Genomic DNA, 24901 nt, shown 5'->3' with positions numbered 1-24901 from the left:
CTTTAAATGAGAGGCATAGATTCATCCCCAGGCTTATGCTGACCCAGTAAAAACAGAGTCTGAGTATACTGTTTGGGCAAAGAAAGATTTCTCTGAAGTTAGAGCCTTTTTGCAATTAAAAGCCAATTGTATGAATTCTACAATAATATCAGGAAATCTAGACCTGAAGCTTTGTTGATTTACAGCCCCTAAGATGGGGAGTTCATTGTTTGATGTTCAAAAACAGGAGATAGAATTCCAATTCCCGTGAGAACATAGCACACTTTAACTTGACATTAAAGCATGAGAAGGGGCCCTGGGTTTGAAGTTAGATCTTCCTGTGACTTACAGGGTTTGGAAACTTGGATAGTGACCAAACCCTATGTCACATATGTAAATCAAAGATGCTAGCACTCCACAAATCACTTCTAGTGGCAACCTTATGGACTTGTCCAAGTCTCAGTGTACAGAAAATTCACAGGTACCTATTCTCCTTGGTCCCTGTACCTCTCCTGTTCTGATATGATTATTTACTGACCTTTCTTGCTGGACCTTTTTTTCTCAACCTTTTTTTTTTATTATTATTATTGTTGCTTTAAGGAATATTTTTGACCTTTTTCCATCCCTTTTTGTTCTCCCATTTCCCTATAACCTTAATACCACAGTTATTTATTTTGTATTGATTTTCTGCAGTGTGATTCTTTGGAAAGTCATAAAGCATTGTTAAGATCTAAGATTATTTTTGACCCCAGTACAACTAATTTTATTCCCTTGGGGTAGTATCTTCCCCCACTGAAAAGGCATGTTTTATACAGCAACTTATATGTTAGTAGTAAATATATGTCTGGTTTGGTGCAGTAAGCTGACCACATAACACATAAGAAATGTGCAGTTATATTTAATGTATAGCTCAGTGAGTTAATCACTTGATGGGTAAGGATTCAAAGAATCATGTAAAAAGAAATCACCTAGTCATTTTCCTACAAATAGGAAATATTTATTTGCTTCTGAAAATCCGTATAAAACCTCCATCAAAATAATTTCAGGTCTTTTATAGCTGTGTCCATCACCTGATGTTGGCACAGTGAGGGCTAATGTCATCTTCCTCTGCTCTGTTATCACCTGCTATGTCTGTTACCCACTTAATGAAAGAATAAATGAAAGGAAGCATTAAAATGGAGAACTAGGGTTGAAACAGTTCGACCCTCTAGTGGTCACTAGAGGTCTCCACTGGTGAAGGGGTCAGGACACCTTTGCTCACAAGCATCCTTTCTGTCTCTTGAAGGGATTTTTTCTGTTACCTGGAAGCCCTCTGGTGGCAAAGGAGAAAGCAGTCTCGCACAGTAGAGCAGAAGCTTATTCAACTCATTTTTTTTACCGGAAAGTCTTTGGGATGATAAAGTGTTTCCATTGCAAAAGCAACTATTGCTCTGGGAGTTTGCACATAGTAAGAATGAGGCCAAGAAAATGGAATTTGTGGTGTTAGAAGTAGGGAGAGGGGTGATAGGGAAGGGCAGGGAACTGAGGGTTCTGGAAAGGCTCTGTTCCCGCATCTAGGTGCTGATTGTATGGGAGGGTTTGTCTCATCATAATTCACAAGTCATTATACTGACAATTTGTGTAGTTTTCTGGATGTATGTTATATTCCAATTAAAAGGAAGAAGAATGAAATTGAGTCTTCTGATTATCAGGTGCTTAGGCAAGGCCCTTTACTTCTCAGAGCCTCAGTTTCCCCCTTTGTAAAACAGATAATAATAGCCTCTATTTCAGTTTCATTGTGAGTATTGAAAAAAATAGCATATAAATCACTTAGATCAGTGCCATAAAAATTAATGATTAATTAGTGTTAATTAGCGGTTTTTATTCATCATCATTAATTAATCTCATGTTTATTGAGATCATACTAATGGTATCAATCACCATGACTCCATTTGTAAAGAAGGTTTAAATTCAGAGAAAGCTAAGGAGGATTCTCCCCATTCCCCCAGCATTTCAGCATGAATGTCTTCCAACACCCAGAAAAGTTAAAAACATGGTAAGATGAGCTCTAATAGATTGACCACCTGAATTCTGTAAAGTTTGTGCTGGATTTGCTGTGTTGTGAGCCCATTTTTCAGACCTTGGTTAAGGAAAAAAACAATGCTACTTTTGGGAGGGTGTCCCAGCTAAGCCTCTCATGGAGCCCCTATGTATTCAATAATTCAGTTTTTTCAAGTTCATCCTTCCCAGCAGTCCATGAACAAAAGAACCTGCTGTGGGAAACTGAGGTGACCCAGCTTCAAGGCTGCTGTGTCCCACAGGGAAGCAAATGAAGTACAGAGCCTTTACTAGACCTTGGCTTGGCCAGGTTGAGATCCAGCAGATGTAAATTCATAAGAGTTTTTGAAATTCCTAATTACTGCTGATCTTGAATTGTGTCTATATCTGCTGAATAGATACAGAAAAGCCAGTCGTTCCCCCCCCCCACACACACACACACAAACAAACACACACAAGCACGCACGGATAGGATATGGATATGCTGAGTTTCTGTAGTCTAATTTTCCTCTAAGGACTATGTATCATTTGTACAATAAGAATATTTGTTTTGGTTCTTGCTTTAATAAATTGTAGTTCTACTTTAATGAACAAAACCAAATAATTTGTAATTGGCCCATTAATTATTTGCATGTAAATGCCTCTGTTAGAGTAACTTAATAAGCCATTGAAAAACATTCTCCTTTGCCATCTAAGTTACACTCTGTTTGGTAAACAACTCTCAGGAGGGGAGGAGTGGTAGGGGGGTATTTTTGTTTTGAAGCAAGGAGAGCCTTCCTGAGAAACTAAATGGGGATTGCATTCTAAATCTTCCAGAAACCCTGAGACCTAAGGAAAGATGGGAGGGGTCAAAGGAAATTCAGTGTATTGAAGTGTTAATGAATGGACCTATCCCATGAAAAGACCCAGGACAAAGTCCCTCACAGTGTGGCCTTCCTTAGCACAGCCTCTAGTAGGGACTTTTCAGTAACTGGGACAGTGTTTGCTCAACTTTGCTGCACATAAAAAATCATCATGGTCACTTCAGAAAGTCCGAGTACCCAGTTCCACACCTATCAATTAAGTCAGAAGGAGGAGGAGAGGATACCAGACATCTGTGTTTTTTTTTTTTTTTTTTTTTTTAAAGATAACCTCCCCCCCCCCCCCAATGATTCCAGAGTGTAGTAGTTTGGCAATTGCTGTAATACTAGCCATGAAGTTATCCTTCTCCACATTCCACTGCCCTTGAGCTCAAAATAAAACATAGCCAAGTAAAAAAACAAAAATAAATAAAAGTGTAAACTCTGCCTTAAACTACATACCAGTGTAAAACGTGTCATTTCTTTGGATTTTTAAAAAAATTTTAAATAACTTTTAGTTGATACATAAAAATCATACAGTGTACCCCAGTTGTACCGCCAATTGTAAATCTGGGCACTATGTGGTGTTTTACTACATTGTACAATGTCCAAGTTAGGGTAAGTTAGGGGTTAGGGTCATCTAGTCCAACTTGTTTCTGTTTTTGTGAAAAAATTCAAGGTCTTCTAATCCATATATTTTTTTAAGTACACACTATAATATTATTACCTATAGTTTACCTACTGTGTATTAGCACTCTAGAATTTATTGCTTGTGTCTACAGATAACTTAGTATCCTAGAATCAACCTTTTCCCATCCCACCCTCCTCCAGTTCTCCTGGGACTGTGGTAATAATACCCCCGGTAATTGGTGACAATGTTATGCTTGAATTCGGGACCCCTAAAAGGCCACCAGAGACCATGATCCATGTAAGCAGCAAAGAGGTGTTTATTGCGAGCTAGCTGAGTCCTCCACACACACACACAGCAACTGGTGATGCTAAGAGGCCTCAAGCCCAGGGTTTGCAGCAGTTCCCCACTCTTTGGGGAAGGCAGGGACTTCACATACATCATAGCATCTCTTAGCAAATCATCACACACCGTGGGAAAATCATAAAACAACTCTAAAACACGATTAGCACATTCACTGGTGGGAACAAGTTGGGTAAAGGTGATTGGTTAGTACAAGAAGGGGGATTTGTTTGAACTGATTGGTTTAACCTACATGGGGAGTACATGCTGAACTACAGGATTTCCCAACATGTTATCAACCACCATAAACTATTGGGAGGGTCATCTGTCATCACAGGTATTTTCCCTGTCTCATGCTGATTGGTGGTTGCTAGGGAGTTGCAATGGGTCCTCACCTGGCTCTGCAAATCTATCCTGTTGTTTGTAGATAAACAACTCAGCAGGGTGGGTATGTGCCTAGGAGTGCTCTGTGGGTCTTTCCAAGGACAAGGATCTTGCCCCCTTCCTTGGACAGGCTTTGCTCTGAGGTAGAGACTGGTTTTTAAGACAACAGTCCTGCTTCCCCACATGGTGATGTTTGAATATTAGAGAAGCACGCTGAGGCAAGCATATAAAGCAGGGTTTATTTAAAAAGGGGTAACATAGACTCCTCCGGGGAGGCAGAAGGGGACCATAGCTTGTATCCTGGTATCCCAAGAGGCGAGGTATTTGGCCCTTTTTATATATCCTAGGCTTCCTTTGTTCTCCAGCCTTTTCCTCCTCATCTTTTTCCTTCCTGCAGACTTGACTAGGCCCAGGAATGCTGGGTGGGATGGCCCAAAGGTGGGAAACAGGTGAGCTGAAGGGCAAGGCTGGCTGGAGTAGCCAAGGACACATTAACAACCTTATAGCTCCCTGTAGAGAGGGGCAATTCCTGAGACAGGTTACCTTGGTTACAGGTAGGCACAGGGGCAGGTTCTTGATAAAGGTGGAGGAAGGGCTCTGAAAGAATTAACATTTCAGTCCCTCAGGGGACTGTCTCCAACTTCCCAGACTCTTTCAAAATTGGCCTCCCTAATCAGACCTGACTCATTTACCTATCTGTCCTGACTGCCTAATTCTGGATTTAGTAAGTACTCTGCTACTCTCAACATTTATGGCATCAACTTTTTTAGATGCAGCATTTGCATGGAATCAGATCATAAGGTACTGGTCCTTCTGTGCCTGTCTTGTTTCACTAAATATAATAAAAGAACAAAGAAAGAACAAAGCAGAAGACACTGCATTAACAAAACATACTTCAAAGCTGTGGAAATTAGAACATCATTGTATTGTTAAAAATAATAATAAAAACTGGACTTTCTTCCCATGCCACAGAATTGAAAGCCTTTGACTTTTTGAAATACAGTTGACTTGACACCAGGGAAATGTTTGGTTAACAGGATGTCTTTTTGTGAAGAGCTAGTTTAGAAAAGAGGAAGAACAATTTATAGATACTGAAAAGAAGCCCAGTGTAGGCATAATGGTGGAAATGGGGGAGGAAGAAGTGGATAAAGACAGCTGGGGATCCTCAAGAATCTCAGGCAGCTCTGGCTGCCCTCAGACCATGATTGGAGACAAAATTCTCAGGGAATATCCAGACTCTGGCTCAATGGAAATTCTGAAGCAAAAAAAAAAAAAAAAAAAAAAAAAAAAAAGCCATCCTGTAGAGATAGGAAAGATGTGTTTTCTGGGGAAGGTGGGAAGCCAGGCCATTACACTGCAAAAAATCTATCTTTGTTTCTTCTTCCAGTTTTCACAGCTTGGAATGACCTGTCATTTAACCAAGGCAGTGTAAATTATGTCTTGAGTTTTTTCAAAGTAGTAGAGAGTAAAAGCTCAGAAACAGGGTCTACCTTGGGTTTTAGCTCTGAGTGTGCCCCATTATAGGATCTGCACCCCATTTTGTAATGGGAGGCAACTGTGCAAAGTGAATGTGAAGCTTAAATAAAATCATGCCCGAGAGCACTTTTCACAGTGTCTGGAACCTTGTAGGGCTTGATACATTTACTAGAGCATCTAATTATGAAACTGGTCTTGAAATCAGGATCTTGAAAATTGAGATTTGGTCCTCATTACCCTGGTGTTGAGGACTAAACATCTGAGAAATACTCAGACAAGAGCAAAAGGTAAATTTTATTTAAGAAGCAGAATAGAGACAGGTAGCAAGAAGGTGAGAGACTCACTCCTTCAGGGGGGAGGGGCTCCAGAGTTGGTTCCCAAGGGAGTTGAGGTGTCTTGCCCCTTTTATAGATTTCAGGTTTCATTTCTTCTCATGCCTTCTCCTCCCACCCCACCTAAAGACAAAAATCATATGATTAGCTCAGGGATGATTGCTTGTGTTGGAAAGTGTGATATCCACACTCCCCATCCCCGACACAAACTGTTAGCAACCAGGTGCTGAAATGCCAGATTCATAGGACCCCAATAGACCTCTAGGAGCCAAATCCGATGCAATCACACAAGAGCCTTTATTACAATCTCTCGAGCCTGGACTCACAACCGTTTCCGACACAGGGGTCCCAAGGAGTGAGTCCTGACCCTTAGTTCAGTGAGGATTTCTAAGTTTTTTGGGGGATATTCTATGCATCACAGCATCACACAGCAAATCATTTCACACTGTGGGAAAATCAAATAACAACTCTTAACATTGATTAGCACATTCATTGGCAGGAACAATCGGGTAAGAGTGATTGGTTAGTTCAAGTGATGGATACATTTGAACTGATTGATTTAGGCGGCAGGGGTGTATATGATAAACTACATGGTTCTACATGGTTTCCTAACATGTTATCAATCACTGAAATTACCGGGAGAGTCAACTGGCATTTCAGGTATTTTCCTTGTCTCACACTGATTGGTGGTTGCTAGGAGGTTACTATGGATCTTCAGGGTCAGACATTAGGTCTTTCCAGGAACTAGTATAACTGAGTCATAGACACCTGTGCTGCAGATCTCTCCTTATTTATAGACAAACAACTCAGCAGGGTGGCTATGTGCTGAGGAACACTCCATGGGTTTTTCCGGGGATAAGGATCATGCCCCGCCCTCCCTTTGGACAGGACTTGAAGTAGAAGCTGTTTTTTTCAAAAATGGAGTCACATCAGTTTCTCAGTGCTATCTACCCATTTCCTTTTCTTTTATAATCTGCTATCTCTCCTTTGCCCTGGCCTTAATTATACATAGTATTTGTGGTCATTTTGACAGAATCATGCGTGCTTGAAATTTGACTTCAATCCCTGTTCCCCACCACTTTCTCTCCCCTTCTTCCTCTCCCTATTCTATTGGTGCCACATTCTGACTGGGCACAAAATCACAAGTCACTCAAGCAGGAACAAACTTTATTTCTGAAACTCCCGCCAATGCAACGCACTCTCCTGGGAAATATGCTGAACCACACACGCGCGCAGCGTTCTCCCGGCCACACTACACCAACAGACAAATCCCTCCTCCGGAAATCCCTCCTACCACACTTCCCCAACCAATGGGAACTCTTTGGGAGTCCTGCTAGAGCTCCAAACTAGCAGGCCCAGATGGACACCAGGGGTCTAATATCCATTTGAATGCAGATCTTAACGTAATCATATCATTTCAATGGCTTGCTGGCATCACCTTTCAACCAAAAATGCCATGCATCGTTCCTCCTTGGCTAGGCTCTCAGCATTTCCCCCCTTCTGTTTTATTAAGTAACAAGCAATGTGGCTTAGGGACCGTGCCTGTTAGGTTGTCCAATACAACATATGGTTCTTACCCGTCATCGGATGAGCTGACCTCTAGGTGTCAGCCTCCTGTCTTAGGTTGGTACCACTGCAATTGGATCATACCTGTTACTGACTACCTGTCCAGCATACAGCCATACTTGTGGACAGGCATATGCACCAGTGTGGGGGGGGTGAGGTTCTTTGCCTCACCTCTCTTGGCCCCTAAATTTAGACCATCACTAGTAGAAGGGAGGAGGGTACAGAAATGCCACGACACCAAGCCAATTGACAGCTCCTTTGGAAAAATTGCATGACTGGTGACACATCAGCAAAGATACGCCAGCACTACCACAATTCGCTGCATCTACAGATAGTTCACAATGCATACAAGTGATACATAGTCCAGGCAAGTTCTACAAACAGTTCAAAGCAGAGGGAATCTATCAATATGTCCATTTCCTCCCAAAATAAAATCGACTCCTTGATTGAGCATTACTTGTTGAGTTATTATTCATTGATGCATCAGTTTATACAGTTCACTGTGATAGCTATCAAAGAAGCTGTAGTTCGGTTTTATCTTTGTCTTCACCGGCACTGGGATGAAGGTAGGAATTCTGACAATGATGGCTTAAAAAAAAAAAAAAAAAAAAAAATTATGTAACATTCCAACAGGTCACTAAGAAAACAATTTTCTGAACAATTTACATTATTCTGAACATAAATATTAAATATAATGATAAGGAAAGGTGAAAGTAAACAAACAGATTTGTTAACCTCCTTATTTGTTCACATATTAAAACAATCCTCAACAGCTGTTTACCCAATCAAAATTAAACCATTTAAATCACGTGAATAATAAAAAATATTTGGACCCATTTTTATGAGCGCTCCTCATATATGATCTATAGACATACACACATACAGACATACAACACAAAACAGAAGTGTGCACACATAACATACAACACATAAGACAATAGTAAAGGCCTTGTAGCTTTACATAGGTGAAATCTCCATTTCAATGTTTAAAAACTCCATTGTCAAAAAAAAAAACTGATCAGAAAAACATTAACCTAGGTCTGTATGAGCTCAAAAAATAAAATAAAATTTTATGATGTGGGAAAAGGCAGTAATAAAATATGCTTGAAAAAAGCATCCTGGTTAATTGCTGTCGCAGATGTAAGAATAGCCAAGCTGGAGCTCTGGATATCAGCTGTTATGGATTTGAGTCAAATCATCTTCTTTTTGGTCTGTAGAAATCACTTGGTTAGTCTCTTTGGAATCCAAATTGTCTGCTGTTCTCCCTGTGGAAACACACAAACAGAACCCCGACTCCAGATAATCACTGGGTCAGGACCTTCCATTGTCCTGTTTGAATATCCTTCCAAAGTACCTTAGGCTTATGTACATTTTTTGGATACGTATGTCTTTCTGCAGCACTAAGTACTAATGAATCCAAATTTAAAAAGTTTAGAGTAAAAAAAGTTTATTTTAAGTTTATCTTTGGGGGATATATACCCCTTTCCAATTCCCTCTTTTTGCTTTAATAAGTACATTTTAATAGTTTGAGCTCTTTCAACTATACCTTGTCCCTATGGGTTGTATGGAATTCCTGTTATGTGAGTAATGCCAAATGATGGGCAAAATTGTTTAAAAGAGGTAGAAGTATAACCAGGATCATTATCTGTTTTTAGCTGTTTTGGAACGCCCACAGTGGCAAAATTTTGTAAGCAATGAGCTATAATATCTTTAGTTTTTTCTCCAGCATGAAGGGAGCCCATCAAAAATCCGGAAGAAGTATCAACCGTAACATGCAAATATTTTAATTTTCCAAATTCTGGCAAGTGTGTGACGTCCATCTGCCAAATATGGTTAGGTATCAATCCTCTAGGATTGACTCCAAGATTAACTTGTGGTAAAAAGGTCACACAATTTTGACATTGTTTTATTATATGTCTGGCTTGTTCCTTAGTTATTTTAAAACGCTTTTGTAAAGTATTAGCATTGACATGAAACCTTTTATGAAAATTTATAGCTTCTTCTATTATGGAGAAAATATGTATGTCATGTGTAGATTTATCTATTAAATCATTGCCCAAACTAAGGGCTCCAGGCAATCCTGTATGTGCCCTGATATGTCCTATAAAGAATGGATCTTTTCTGTCCCAGATTAGACTTTGTATAGTGGAAAGCAAAGAGAAAACAGTAGAGGAAGGGGAAATCAAATCCTACCAGCATCTTCAAGGGATACTATAGCGTTAACTACATACTGATTATCAGAAAATAAATTAAATACAGAATCTTTAAACATCACAAAAGCTTGTAATACTGCATTATGCTCTACCTTTTGAGCTGATTGTTTGGTTACTAAAAATGTAAATATTTGATCAGGGGTAACTACTGCTGCTGTACCATTATTTGACCCATCAGTGAATATATTTGGAGCATTCATGATAGGGTTTTTTTTTTTTTTTTTTTTGTCATTTTGGGAAAAACTACAGGATGCGAAGACCAAAAAGACAACAAAGGATTAGATGGTAAGTGATTATCAAATGAAACATTAGATTTACACATGATTATTGCCCAAGTATTTAACTCATTAGCTAACTCATCAATTTGATACATAGTATATGGAGTAATAATTTTATTGGGAGAAATTCCAAGCACTCCTTTTGCTGCTTTTATTCTTTGAGTATTAATTGTCCTACAGCCTCACGATACCTAGTAAGCATAGTGTTAGGAGAATAAGATAAAAGTATCCACAATAATGGACCTTCTTGCCAAAATAACCCTGTAGGAATATTTTTTGTTGGTAGTACAATAAATAATAAAGGCAAACTTATATTAATTCTATCCAAATGCATATTTTCCATATATGTTTCAATGGTTTTTAATGCCTTTCTTGCTTCAGGCGTTAACATGCAGGGTGAATTTGGGTCTGATGGACCTTTTAGGATATCAAATAAAGGTCCCAACTCTCCTGTTGGTATGCCTAGATAAGACCTCATCCAATTTATGTCTCCCAATAACTTTTGAAAGTCGTTAAGTGATTTGAGTTGATCTACTCATATTTGAATTTTTGGTGGACGGACCATGGTTGAGGATAATAGAACTCCTAAATAAATAATTGGAAGATTTAATTGTACTTTATCTATTGCTATCTCTAGATTATAATTTTTTAATAAATTTGTAAGTGTGGCATAACATTCCAGCAATGTGTTTTTATCTTTATGTGCCAATAATATATCATCCATATAGTGAAATATTTGTAGTTCAGGATTTTGATTTCTAAGTGGCTGGATTGTTTTAACATAAATTTGACACATAGTTGACTGTTAGCCATCCCTTGAGGGAGTACTTTCCATTCATATCTCTGATCAGGACCTTCATGATTTAGTGCAGGGATAGTAAATGCAAAATGTGGACTATCCTCAGGATGAACTGGAATTGGAAAAAAAAAAAACAATCTTTAATATCTATAGCTAAAACATACCAGTTTTTGGCAAAGCAGACAATTGGGGAATCCCTGATTGAGCAGGTCCCATAATAACCATCTCATTATTAATGGCTCTTAAATCTTGCAATAATCTCCATTTACCAGATTTCTTTTTAATGACAAAAATGGGAGTATTATGGGGAGATATAGAAGGTTGTATATGTCCCTCCGCTAATTGTTGTTTGACCAGGTCATGGGCTACTTGTATCTTTTCTTTAGTTAGGGGCCACTGAGGAACCCATATTGGTCTTTCTGATTTCCAAGTAATTTTGATTGTCTCAGTGGCCCCTTCTGAAAACCCAATCCATGTCTATTTATTCCTTGATATATTTGAATTGGTGCTGCTATACCTTGTTCTTGTTTTTCTAATCTTTTTTCTTTCCTAAAACCTTGTCTAGCCCTAGTAGTGGACGCATTAGGATTGATGTTATTTGTTAATGTCACACCTAATAGATCTAGGACATATCATCCCCATAAATTTATAGGAATATGATTCAATGCATTTGGCTGTATAGTTCCTTCACATCCTTCAGGATCCTTCCAATCTAATACCATTGTACTACTATGGGGATTAGTTGCCACTCCTAGGCCTCGAAGCATTTGAGTGGCTTGTTGTAATGGCCAATGTTTTGGCCATTCTTGATGAGATTTGATGCTAAGATCAGCACCTGTGTCCAGTAGCCCATTAAATTCATGTCTTTGAATATTTAGTTTTAGCATGGGGCGAGAATCTAAATTTAAAGACAGCATAGCCCAATCCACACCTGTGGAGCCTAATCCCCTGGAACCTCTTTCTATAGTAATACTGGAAAATTTATCATATAGGCTGGGTATTATTAATAACTGTGCTATTCTATCTCCTAGTGAAATTACTGATATACCCTTTGGAGAACTAGCTATAATTTTTATTTCACCTTCATAATCGGGATCAATTACCCCAGGACTTATCATAAGTCCTTTTAGTGTAGAAGAACTGCATCTCAATAATAAGCCTACTGTTCCTTGGGGAAGAGGCCCTTTACTCCTGTGGGAATGATTTGAACTCCCATCTCTGGAGTTAGTACTGCTCTGGTGGAGGTGCAGATGTCCAACCCTGCGCTCCCTTTAGTTTTTCTGATTAGGAATTTAATGGATAATGTATCCTGGGCACTACCTTGATGGTGTTGTTGGGTTCCTCCATTGCCCCGTATATTTGTGGTTGTGGGTCCCGGAGCATTGGGCCCCCCAGTCTGTTTTATGGCAATGGAGCCTTATGCCTTTCTCCACGATATCGTGGGTAAACACTTGGTCCTTGTCCATTTTTTGATAACGGAGTACCCTCTGTGGTAGTTTGAGAACAGCATTCATTAGCCCAATGTCTCCCTTTACGGCATCATGGGCAAATACCCGGTATTCTATTCCTTTGATACCTAGTTTTGTTAAACCCTCCTCCTATGGGGCAACTCCTTTTAAAATGTCCTGTTTGTTCACAATTGTAGCATTTTTTTGGCCTGTCATCTAAAGCCTGTTGTACTGCATCTGCCAAGACTTGCCCTTGTTGATTAATGTCTCTACATAATTTAATATATGTGTTTAAATCTTCATGTCTCCATGGTCTAATGACCTGTCTGCAGTAATGATTTGCTTGGCCATAAGCCAGTTGTTTTATGAATGGCATTGCTTGTTCTGTATCTCCAAAAATTCTCGCAGCTGTTTGAATAAGCCTATCTACAAATTCAGCATAAGGTTCATTAGCTCTCTGTATTACCTTAGATAATTGACCTTGTAAATCTCCTTGTAAAGACTTCCATGCCCTAACTGCATCTGCAGCAATTTGTGCATATATAGCAGGATCATATTCAATTTGTTGCCGTTGACCCTCATAAGTCCTTTTCCTAACAACATATCTAGATTTCTTTGAGGGTAACTGGCTGCTGCATTTTGCCTAGCTGTCTCCGTGTAAAATTCCTCATTGGCAACCTTCCATAACAAATATTGTCCTCCATTTAGCACAGATGTACACATGTTAGCCCAATCTGCTGGCGTCATGTCCAAATTGGTAATGGATTCAACCATGCTTACAGTGAAGGGTGCTTGTGGACGATAGGTTGTTACAGCCTCCTTTAATTGCTTCACTGTTTTGAAATCTAAAGCATGGTGAATTCGTTGCCCTCCTGGCTGCTCAAGTACAGGGTATGCTAATCTTTGAGGTCCTACCTCAGGATTCCATCTGTCAACTACGGGGCTTGAGGGCCACTCAGCTGTCTCTATAGATGGAGATGTTTGTTGAATTACGCCCTCTGGTGATAGAACGGAGTTAGTAGCAGCCTCCTGTTGTAGCTTCCCTCCTGATAGCTGTTTGTCCTCTAAGCATCTGACTAGCCTGAGAGACCTTCTCTTTTGCTTGATCTAACATGTTTTCTACCATAGTCTGGACCTCTAACAATTTACTTAACACTCTTTCGGTTTGTTTTTTACTAATTTCTAATCTACTATAAAGATAACGCAACCCAATAAGATAGCATAAAACAAAAAGAAAACAGAATGAAACAAAAACGGAACAAAAAATCGTTGTTACCAATTTTCTCTTTCTCAGGGCGGAACAACTTCAAACCTTGAGCCAATCATTTTTCCCAGTTTGCCTGAGAAAGTTCTAGGGATAGGCAGCTTGAAACAAAAACAAAATAAATCAAAACAAGAACACACTGTTTTTTGAAATGGTCACCCATTCTCTCGCCTTCCCTCAGGGCCGAGCAATTTTACTTACCTCGGAGCTTCAGGTGTTCCCTTCATGGGCCACCAAATGCCACAGTCTGGCTAGGCACAAAATTACGAGCCACTCAAGCAGGAACAAAGTTTATTTCTGACACTCCTGCCAATGCCACGACTCTCCCGGGAAATATGCCGAACCACACATGCGGCGTTCTCCCGGCCACACGACACCAACAGACAAATCCCTCCTCCGGAAATCCCTCCTACCGCACTTCCCCAACCAATGGGAACTCTATGGGAGTCCTGTTAGAACTCTAAAGTAGCAGCCCGAGGTGGACAGCAGGGGTCTAATATCCATTTGAATGCAGATCTTAACATAATCATATCATCTCCATGGCTTGCTGGGGTCACCTTTCAACCAAAAATGCCATGCATGATTCCTCCTTGGCTATGGCTCTCAGCATATTGGTTTTCCTTTTATTCCTTTATTTTTGATTGGTTTTTTCTACATACACACAGGGTGAACTTCCCTGTGTTACATTCATACATGTATAGAACTTAATTTTGCTAAATTTTTTTCTTAATTGTTGCCTTTTTCTTCCCTCTCAATCTTCTACTTACTGATCTTCCCTATATCTTCAATATCACCTCCCTCACTGCCTTTTTTTCCCCCTTATTGTTGCTGGCTTCCACATATGTAAGAAAACATTCTACCCTGATTTTCTGAGTCTGGCTCATTTCACTTAGCATAATCTCCTCCAGTTCCTAACAAATGACATAATTTCATCCTCCTCTATGACCGAGTAAAACTACATTATGAATATACACCACATTTTCTTGGTCCATTTGTCTGTTATGGACACCTGGGCTGATTTCATCATTTAGCTACTGTTAATTGTGCTGCCATACATTATGGTGATTTTTGTTACCCACTCTCCCTGTCTGATTGTCAGTTTCTTCAAAGTCAGCTTTGTAAGCAGAGTGTTGAGAGAGTATACATTCTTAGGGTCAGCTTTGGGGACTGGCAGTGCTGGGCCTGGCTCATGAGAACTGTTAGATTTTTTAGGAAGTTTGCAAGTCCATTTTAAAACACAATTGTTATTAAAATTGAATATGTTAAATGACAAGAGAAAGCAGTAAGTTCTCAAAACTTGGTCCTTCCAGAGGATTTTAATATATGTTACTGTTATCTCTGCTCTTGAGATGATTTACATGTATCAAATCTGAGTGTTGGAAACAGTATATAGTTGTATGCTGTTGTTAAACCATGACACAAAGAAAAGACCACCGACTCCAATTTAAATCAAATTGAAGTAAGCTTGTTATTCAGACTGGCCAGGACTGTCCATCTCCCCAAATCTGTGGGAACAGAAGATAGTACTCCGGCTCTGGAGGAGTGCAGTTTTTTTTGCACAGAAAGTTGCAAAAGGGGAGTGTCTTGAGAACCTTACAGATAACAGTGTTTTGACAAGCATAATACAAAAGCAGGTAGTAGGTTAATGGTCTAAATAGTTTAACACTTGGAGAGTAAATTTATATTCCAACATCAGAATTTATGAGGCACCACAAAGGTTTCAGAGAGTGTTGTTATGTGGTCAGGGAAAACCAGGCATGGGTGAGTTCAAGGCATGTGCAGGCATTCCAAGCAAGTTTAGAAATTGCAGTAATTTATAGTAAAGCAGAAATTAACTTTTCATGCCTTTGTGATGAGATGGCTCCCAATCTTAAGAGTTGGAATCAGGCTGGGTTATCATTGTGCTGCCTCAGGACACCACATTGGCAACTTGAAATTAGTCAGGGTGAGTATTGATTGACAGCATGGGAATTAACCAATATTATGGATTATGGTATTTCCCCTAAAATAGCAGGGCAGGTGTGGGGGAAGAGGGCAAGTTCAGCAGTATGGTGAAGCGTATTTGGATGCAGGGTCTTTGCAAGGTAGTTAGGATTAGATGAGGCCATCTAGGTGAGGCCTCCATGAGGGCATTAGTGGCTTTATAAGAAAAAGAGAAAGCAGAACTAGCTCACTTGCTCTCTTGTACCTCATGTTGCTTTTCACCAAGAAGTTCCTCGCCAGATGCCAGTGCTATGCTTTCGGTCTTTCTAGCCTCCAGAACTGTGAGCCAGTATGCTTCTAGGGATCCAACCCAGGGATGTTTTACCACTCGGCTACATCCCCCATCTTTTTTTATTTTGTATTTTGAGACAGGATCTAAGTTGCCCAGGCTGGCCTAGAACTTGCAATCCTCCTTCCTTGACCTTCTGAGTCACTAGGATTACAGGCATGTGCCCCCATGCCTGGCAAAACTTCTGTTCTTTATAAATTACCTAATGTCAGGCATTTTGTTATAGAAATGGAACACAGACTAGGACAGAAGGAATGGGCACAGTTGAAGCATCCTGGCTATTATGAGGAAAGACTGGATATAACTTTGAAAGAATTTCACAAAAGTTGCTTAGAAAACCAAATGGGAAGAAGAAACTACTTTCAGTGTCTTATTCAAAATAGGCAAATTGCTTCAGAAAGAAATCCAGCAAGTAGCAGGAATCCATGTTCTACTTTCTAATGGCAAAATCGATTCTGTTTTCAAAACTGACGAGGATGCCAGAAGATTTTGAAGTTGCCTTGTAAGACCCAAGACAATAGACTTTCCTAGTCCTGAAACTGATCTTGCAGAAAAATGTTGTTTATTATTTTTTAGTGTTTATATTTTTAAATTTCGTTTTAAAGGAAATATATTCAAATAGCCAAACAGGAAGTACGGAAAAATATGAAATGACTTCATCTGCCATGTGGTATACATTGCCAGTTTCTTTACTGCTCTTTTAAAATAGCCTTCTAGTTTCTCCTGGCATACCCAGATAAATTTAAATCTGGATTTTTAGCATCCTCCTCCTCCTCCGCCAAGTATATGTTCAATGTTCTGCACTGTTTTTCCTCCCCACTCTTGATAACAGGGTTAGTTTATTTTCCTATATGAATACTTAGAGCCCTCTTATAAAAAAATTTTGTTCAATTATATGTATATCCAATAATTTAATCATTCAGTTAATTCCTGGACTCCTAGTTGTATCCAGTTTTTTTGCTACTGTATAAGGCTGAGATAAATAACTTTCGTAGTGTAACACCATAAGGACCACTGGCCTTCTCACATCCCAGCAAATAGAAACATGGTCAAAGTTTTAGATTTCTTCAGTATAATGTAATGGTGAGTGACAATGTCTTTATGGTATATTAATGCACATCTCACTTAAGTGACACTCATCTTAATTCTTATGGTTAGTGCCATTCTTCCCTCCCTCCCCCCTCCCTCTCCCCCTCCCCCCAACAACCTCTTTTATTAAAAATGAGTTCTCTGTTCATATCCTTTGCTAATTTTCCTAAGATTGTTTTTTAATCATTTGAATGCCTGCAGACATCAGCCCACAAGCTTCCTGTTATAGTGCTTTTATTCCTACAATTAGTTGGCATCCCATAAAACTAGCCTTTCAGGTAGCTGGAGTAATCAAGTGAACTCATTTGGGGAGGTAAGGTAGATACATCCACTGGATGTTTGTTCATCAAACACTGTAGTCAAATTCCATTTGAATCATATCCCAGAGCCCACAGGATAAAAATCAACCTCAAAACTCAGCTTGGGCCACTCCTTCTACCTCCCTCTCTCTCTCTCTGTATATGTGTGGGTATACACACTTGCACAAACCTTCTTCTGTCACAGGCCTCCCTTGAGCTAGTTGTTCTTCTTGTTCTCTGCACACCTTTGCTTTGCCTGGAATGTTCCGGGCTGCCCAGCAAACTCACGTGTACTGATAGTCTTATCAGTAGCTGTGTTGTGATCTATATTCAGATGATGTGGACTGCATCCCAGCTCCTTTACTTCCAGGCTTCTTCAGGTTACATTGAATCTGCTCATTAACTCCCTGAGCTCTGGTCACTGGCCTAGTAACATGGGAGCAGAATTGCACAGTAGCCAGGAGTGTGGATTTTAGAACAAGAGACAACAGGATTGGAATCCCTTTTCTTGTTCCTGTGAGTGAGTGCATTGGGAAATTTACTTAAAATTACTTAATGATTCTGAACCTCATTATCACATTTGTAAAGTAGAAACAATTCTCTGTGGACCTCTCTCAGTTCTGCCTGTCTTTTGAACAAAGAAATTCAGCTTCTGTTCCAGAGTATCCTTTTAAGGATATTTATATAGCAAACTTCAGGGAAAATAGAGGTAAAGGTGTTCCTGTGGAGCTGAGGGCAATTTGCTTTCCATTCAGGGTAATACAAACAATGTCCATGTTGAAGATCAGTCAGGTTTTCATGCAGGCCCCTTTAAAATGTTGGGGTTTTCTAAACTCAGGATTCCTCACTTATAAAACAACCCACAGCATGTCTAACATCCATTTGTCCCTCCTTCCATTGTCCTGTGGGAATTGGAGGTTGGGAAGCCAGCACAAATTGTATGACTCCAAATGTAAATACTCTTCTTTGTCTCTGCCCCAGCAATCGCCTATTTTCTTTCAGCATCCATGAAAATGTCTAGGGTAACTTAGAGCTCTCAAATATAGGGATGTCTCAGTGACTTTATTTCTTAACAGTTTGCTGTATAGATTTGTTGTCAAAATGTAAAGGCCCATAAGACAGTGCCTTTGCTTGGAGCATGGTAGTTATATAAGAAGTAGAGCCGGAACCACCTGTTGTTCCTATTTGTATCTTCATGTGTTGGAAAATCTGCTGGAGATTAGTAAGTGCACAAGCATGAGTTCCTGGCGCAGAGTAGGTTCTCCAGAGGGAGATTCTTCCTTCACATTCATTGATCTTATCATCTTAGGGAAGCTGTGATAGAAGGAAGGGACCACAGGACCCTTGCGAAGGCAGATTAAGTTCTCAGTTGGCTTTCTAGAATGCAGTTAAGGGAGGGAAGTCCACAGTGAGAGACACGGGGCTCATGTGTGCATGTGGTTTGATCCATCCACCCAACCCATATCCAAGGCCACAATGAATTCAGCCAGCAAGGTGGAATGTTGCCAAATTAGAGACACAATTTGGTGTTGTGTTCTAATTCCGTTCAAGTGCATCTCTTTGGGAGAAGTAGATACCATCTTTTAGCCGAAAGCATTCCTTAAAGAATGTGCTTAGAGGCATTGGAACTCCTGGTTCTTCAGCTGGTCTCCAAACAGCCACATCTCTCTCATGAGGAAATCCTTTGTGACCAGATATCCCCCAATCATATTTCTTTTTGCATGCTCCCCAGAATTCCAGCCTTCACTGACAATGTCTCCATGTGTCCTCTGCAGGCTGGGCTCTTGCTAGGCTTGGTCCTCAGGCTGGTGCAATTGGGAGGTGCTAGAGCCTTTAGGACATGAGGCCCAGTAGGAGGTCCTTAGGTCACAGTGGTGTGCCTTTGAAGAGCCCTTGGGACTTCATCCTTTTTATCTCTCTCTCTGTTGCTCCATCACATGCTCCCCACATTGATATCTGGAATTCCCTTCAGAGACCCACATGCTTCTAGCATTGCCAAGTGACACCCCCTTCAGATACCCTAAGCAATAGGTCCAACCAGTCTTTGACTGGAGGCCCTAAATCCATGAACCAAAATAAACCATTTCTCCCCATAAGTTAACTACCTCAGGTATTTTGTTGTGGCTAGGGAAAGCTAACACAGCATTCCACCTATAACTTTTACAGCTTATTTGTCACTCATGCTGTACAGTCCAGTGTGGACAAGACAATAGTGGGTTCTGGGGCTGCCACAGTGATGAAAGTACCTGGACTCCATTCAGTCCTCCAAGAACCCTTTTTTCCATTAGTTAGTGCTGCCATTTGTAGCGCCTCCTTCCTTATCTATGTGAATTCAGCAGGCAGATGATGCAAAGGCATGGCATTCATGCTAAAACTTTTATAGCTCAGACTTGAAAACAGGGTCCAGCTGGGTGGCTCAAGGAGTCCCTAGTTGCTTTCTGCTCCATAGGAAAGGAGGAGGGAAAACTTAGGATATCAGGAGAGGCACCTCCCCAGAAGCAACTTAGATCAGGAGTATAGATCCTAGAGTTACACTGCCTGCATTTCCTCCTGCTTCCGATGCTCCCAGCTGGGGTTCTTGGCTTTAGATGCCCAGCCTCTCTGTGCTATGGTCTTGTAACTTGTAAAATGTGGGTAATGGCAGTAAAGCAGTTTGATAAATCAAATGATGCAGTCCCTATCAGCAGCATTTAGTATAGGACCCAATGAGTTCATTGTAAGCACATTGCTACTGTTAAATTAGGATTGTGGCTGCCACTTGCAACTATAAGGAAAGATGTGAAGGAATGAGAATTTTAAACAAGTGGGGCCCAAATACTGTTGTGTAGCTCATTGATATCATTGTTCCCATGTCCACCTCACTGCGAAATTTCATGTTGTTCTCTGCTAGCTGGCATTGTAGCACCCTACCATCTCTTCCCTTTACCATACAGTATCAGGTTTGTTGCATGGCAGTCTCCTAACCCTGAGGCTGATTGCGGTAGATGCCTGGTTTGAATTTTAACTCAAATTTTACCAACAGTGGTATTATTTTTAACTTTTCTCCTTAAATTCCCTTTTGGTCCTAACTAGCTACGTTTTAATGGAAATGAAAACATTATGACTTCCTGAATTCTAGGTCTTGGCATTTGGCGGTGAAATCTTGACTTGGCAAATATTTTCACTTGCCAACATTTAAATGTTCAAGGCAGATGCTTACAATTAAGGAGAAAAATCATTACTTATAACAGTGGAACAGCTAGCAGCACCTCAAGTCATTACTCTGCTTACTTTCTCTTTTGTGTGCCTCTGCCATCTGTGCAGCCACCTCAGCGTGAGCCAGAAACGATCCGTCCACGTATTTAAGACACCCCCGTATGAAGGACCAGAGGCATTGTTAATGTTAGAAAAATGTATTTCTAATTGAAATGCTGAGAAGGGAGCCAGCGTTTTGGGTGATTAATGTAAATTAACCTGTTCATTTGGGCTGCTATAACAAAATACCATAAAAGAACAGGAAATTATTTCTCATAGTAATGTAGATTAGGAAACACAAGATGAAGATGCTGGCAGATTCTGTGTCTGGCAAAGACGGGGCTCAGATACTAGGTCCTGCATCCTCACTTGGCAGACAAGACAAGGTGGCTTTCTGGGGCCTCCTTTCTAAGGGCACTCAGCCCATCCATGAGGGCTTTGTCTTCCTAGGTCAATCACCCCCCAAGCCTCCACCTTCTAATATCATGTTGGTGATTAGGATTCAACATGTAGATTTTGGCAGGATATGCATATTTAGATTATAGCATCCTCTTATGTTTTAATTACTTCCTCCTCAGTAAGGGGAGATTTGAGAGGCCCACTGCTCATTATAGAGATCGAACACAGTGCTGCATGCATACTGTCCAAGAAAAGACATGGTGTTGTGGTAAACTGAGTTGCTGTCCCTCCTGCTGTCAATAACTAATTCTGGTATTAATGTATATTCACTGATGGTCTATTTTATGCCAGGCATTGCCCTAGGTAACCAGGACTTAATTGATAAACTCAAACATGGTCCCTGCCCTCAACTTACCACTTGGTAGGGGGGACAGATGTTGATCTAATATTCTTTCTAATATCCAGTGTGAAACTACATCTGTGATAATTGAAGATATTGTGAGTCCATCATGAGGGGATTTCACCTAAGTGGAAGATACGGAGTGACTGACCTTATAGAAGTGACCCAGGAGCTGAGGGGTGCAGGAGCTGCCCTGGGCAAGGAGAAGGGCACAGTCCATCAGAGGGAGCAGAATATTCCCCCAACTAGGGGGCCACCTTTGAAGACAGCCAAGAGGATTGTGGCATATGGCCTAAAGCAGAAATTAAAAACACAGAAGGTTTTTTGGGTCACAATGGAAATTATGGGCTTTAATGATTTTTTTTTTTTTTTAAACCAGGAATTTAACTCAGGAGTGTTTAACCACTGAGCCTTATCCCCAGGTCCTTTTTATTTTGAGACACGGTCTCACTAAGTTGCAGAGGCTAGTCTTGAATTTGTGATCCTTTTGCCTCAGTCTTCCGAGTCACTGGGATTATAGTCATGTATTATCATGCCAAGCTGGAATTATGGGTTTTACCCATATGGCAATGAAAAGCCACTTAAGAGATTTTAAGCAGGGAAGAGTGGGATTTTTGTGATTAGGTCAGGTTGGCCTTTTTTTGAAAACATCATTCTGTATAGTGGGTAGAATTGAGAGGCTGTGTGTGAACCAGAGTAGGGACTCTTAGTTCTAAAAGTCTAGAAGAGTCTTCTACGAGAAATAAAAGAACTGTCTCTGGAGGATACAGGTAGGTGAGTGGAAATGTAGCCAGCTATTATAGGCACTTAAAGGACTTGGGTTAGATACAGAAGATGGGGAAGAGAAAATGCTGAGGCTTAAGGGTCCAGTTTTCTAAATTGCACTTTCACTCTTCAGAGAGAGAGTGCTGAGCCTGAGAAGCAACATTTTGAAGTAGTGTTGTGTAGTTCAATTATATTTCCAAATTAATATTAATTTAAAATTATAGTTGGAATAGCAAAATGTGCCAAAGCACTGACAAAACAACAACAGGCAAAGACATCATCATGTATCCATCACCTCTTCTGTTTTGAGTGCTTTTAATTTATCTTGGTGCATCCTTCTGATAAACTCTATGGCAGGCGTCCTTGGGGATAAATTCTGAAAGATGGAGTGACTGGCCTAAGAGTATATGATGTCTTTTAAAATATGTGTTTGGTCATAGGTTTGAGAAAAAGCAAAATCTGCTGCATGTTTCCAGCTCAAAATACTCCCTTGGTATACCTACTGTGTGTTGGTATTATGAGAGGCAGTATAGGATTCTTGTCCTCAGGGAATTGACAGCAATTGCTCAGGAAGATGCTGGTTATTCTTCTGTAGTAGAGGATCAAACAATATGCCCTGGGTCTGTGGAGATGTACTGTGAGACTGACAGGGCCTGAGTAGGTCAGAGAATGAGGTCCACTTCAGCCAACGTTAATGATATGTAAAGGGGCTCATACTGCCTCCATGGGATGGACAGATACATTAAAAGGAGATGGAGGGGGAGGAGAGAGGGAGAGGAAAGAGACTGAGTAAAGACCTGCCAGGGCTCCAGGAATGCTTTGCCATCTTCATAAATCTGTTTGCCCATGAAAACAGTAACCAAAAACCAAATTAAATATATCTTACAATAGTGAAAAAATCCTAAGCTCATTAACCATCCTTAAATAACTTAATTAGTATTATTAAAAATAATTCTGAAGAGTGGCATGAATATGTAAATCTCCTTTTTGTTCCTTTATACCAACTATTTCTAAATTAGGCTGCTCTTTTTATATCTGAATTTAACCCCAGAGGGCCATAAAGTTGAGGGATGACAGAGTAGATCCTTAGGAGGATCAATATTTAATGATTAATGTTTTAAACCTCTTTGAGTTCTTTTTTTTTAATTGTTGTTTTGTTTTTATCCTCCTTTCTTTTCTATGGAGAGTAGGTAGAGCAGGTAGCATTAAAATTAGCATAAACTTGTAGTTAGCAAAGATGTTTTAACAGATGCATTAAAATATGTGGAAGAAACTGACCATAGTAATTGTCCTCATAGAAGCAGAGATGGAAGGAGGTTAACTTTTCATGGTATACAGATATGCAGCCTTGAAATTTGAAATGTGTCACTAAGTATATATTTTAAAGTCCATAGTTTTTGTGGCCTGAAAGGCATCAACTTATAAAAAGCTTATCAACTTAGACACTTAAAACCCAAGCCTGAGTTTCTCATCCATACAGTTCTGGTATATTTCTTCCCTTGTAGAATTCTTAAGATTAGAGATAGAATGTATTTAATACCTGGCATAAAGTGGATGTTCAATAATAACTGTATTACTGGGAGATAAAAGCACCCCCCCCCAAGACTATGATGAAGTAAAAATTTCTGCATAAGTTAAAACTCAAGAATTGTTGCAAGTGAAAATACTGACCCAGTGTTCAGAACTCAAGCTCATTAACCAAAATTAAATAATATAAATAATATGTTACAACTTATCCAGAAAATAAATCCTCCTTTGCAACCCTATACTTATTGTTCAATATGAGTTTAGATACATGTAAGAAGGAAAATTACCTCCAACACAGCTTAAACTCATGGGGTATCAGTGACCATTAAAGTTGGTTCTAAGACTAAAGAATTGATAATTACAAAGCATAGTTCATGACTGAAATCTCAGCTATATTGAATCTGTATTCTAATTTTCATGATTTAATACATAAAGATGGCCTTCAACAAAAATAATAGAATAAAGGGATCATATATTTTAGCAGATTGTATTGCCTAAATGTTATTGACATAGTCTAGGCATTAAGCCATTATCATTCTTAAGCTCTGGATTAAGAAATTAATTATGTGGCTTTAATAGTTAAATCTTAGCTGTCAAGTCTTATGAATATTGTAATGCTATCTATAAGGCTGAATAAGTTTTGAACTGTTGACATGATAATTGTTTTGTAAAAACAATATATAAAATTGTAGTCAATCTTCGAAGTAGTTCTCAAGGATTGTGTTCATATATGGCTGCTTAAAGTGGGGAAGGTTGTCCTTAGAAGTGTGACTGGTAAAGTGGCTAATTTTGCCTTGAGAAGATGTCAATTAACCCTAATAGAATTATTGTGGTGCTGATTTTATTTAATCAAACATCACAAAATAATTGAGCTCTGAAGAAATGACTTATTATAGAAATGTGCAGTTTGGCAAGAAAGATCGGAGAGTACATTTTAGTAATACCCATATATCAGCAGTTTTTTTTTTCCCCATGAAAATGAGCAATTCCCAAGGGCTGAGGGCATCAATAGGATGTGTGGCCCTTACAGAGCTGCTTGACTTCTCATCTGAGTTAAAGGCCAGAGTAGTGAAGTATGAGAAAGATTGAAGGTGCAAAAAACTGCTTCTCATTTAGCACCTATCAGGGTCTCAGAAAGGACAGAAGCCAAGTTGTGTACTTTGCATTTATTTTCAGACATATCATCTACTATAACTGCCTTCAAGTGCCTCCAGAAGCATCTTTACAAGTACAATTTCGCTCACTTTCTCTCACCTCTGTATGCGCATAAAGCTTTGCATACAGATGTGCCAATCCCATTCCTGACCAATTAAATCAGTACCCCTCTAGGG

General features: G+C 39.7%; 1 protein-coding gene and 1 pseudogene across 1 annotated transcript in view; both read left to right on the top strand.

Annotated features, from left to right (window-relative positions):
* Positions 1–24901, top strand: part of Grm7 (glutamate metabotropic receptor 7) — a 769727-nt gene that overhangs the window by 657217 nt on the left and 87609 nt on the right. The window lies entirely within an intron of this gene.
* On the top strand, positions 23767–23855 carry LOC143385729 (small nucleolar RNA SNORA40; annotated as a pseudogene).

Source organism: Callospermophilus lateralis, chromosome 20 (genome assembly GCF_048772815.1).
Source record: "Callospermophilus lateralis isolate mCalLat2 chromosome 20, mCalLat2.hap1, whole genome shotgun sequence".
In the NCBI taxonomy this organism is placed as follows: Eukaryota; Metazoa; Chordata; class Mammalia; order Rodentia; family Sciuridae; genus Callospermophilus; species Callospermophilus lateralis.
Note: the sequence above shows the minus strand (reverse complement) of the source record. Positions and strands in the feature narration are given on the sequence as shown.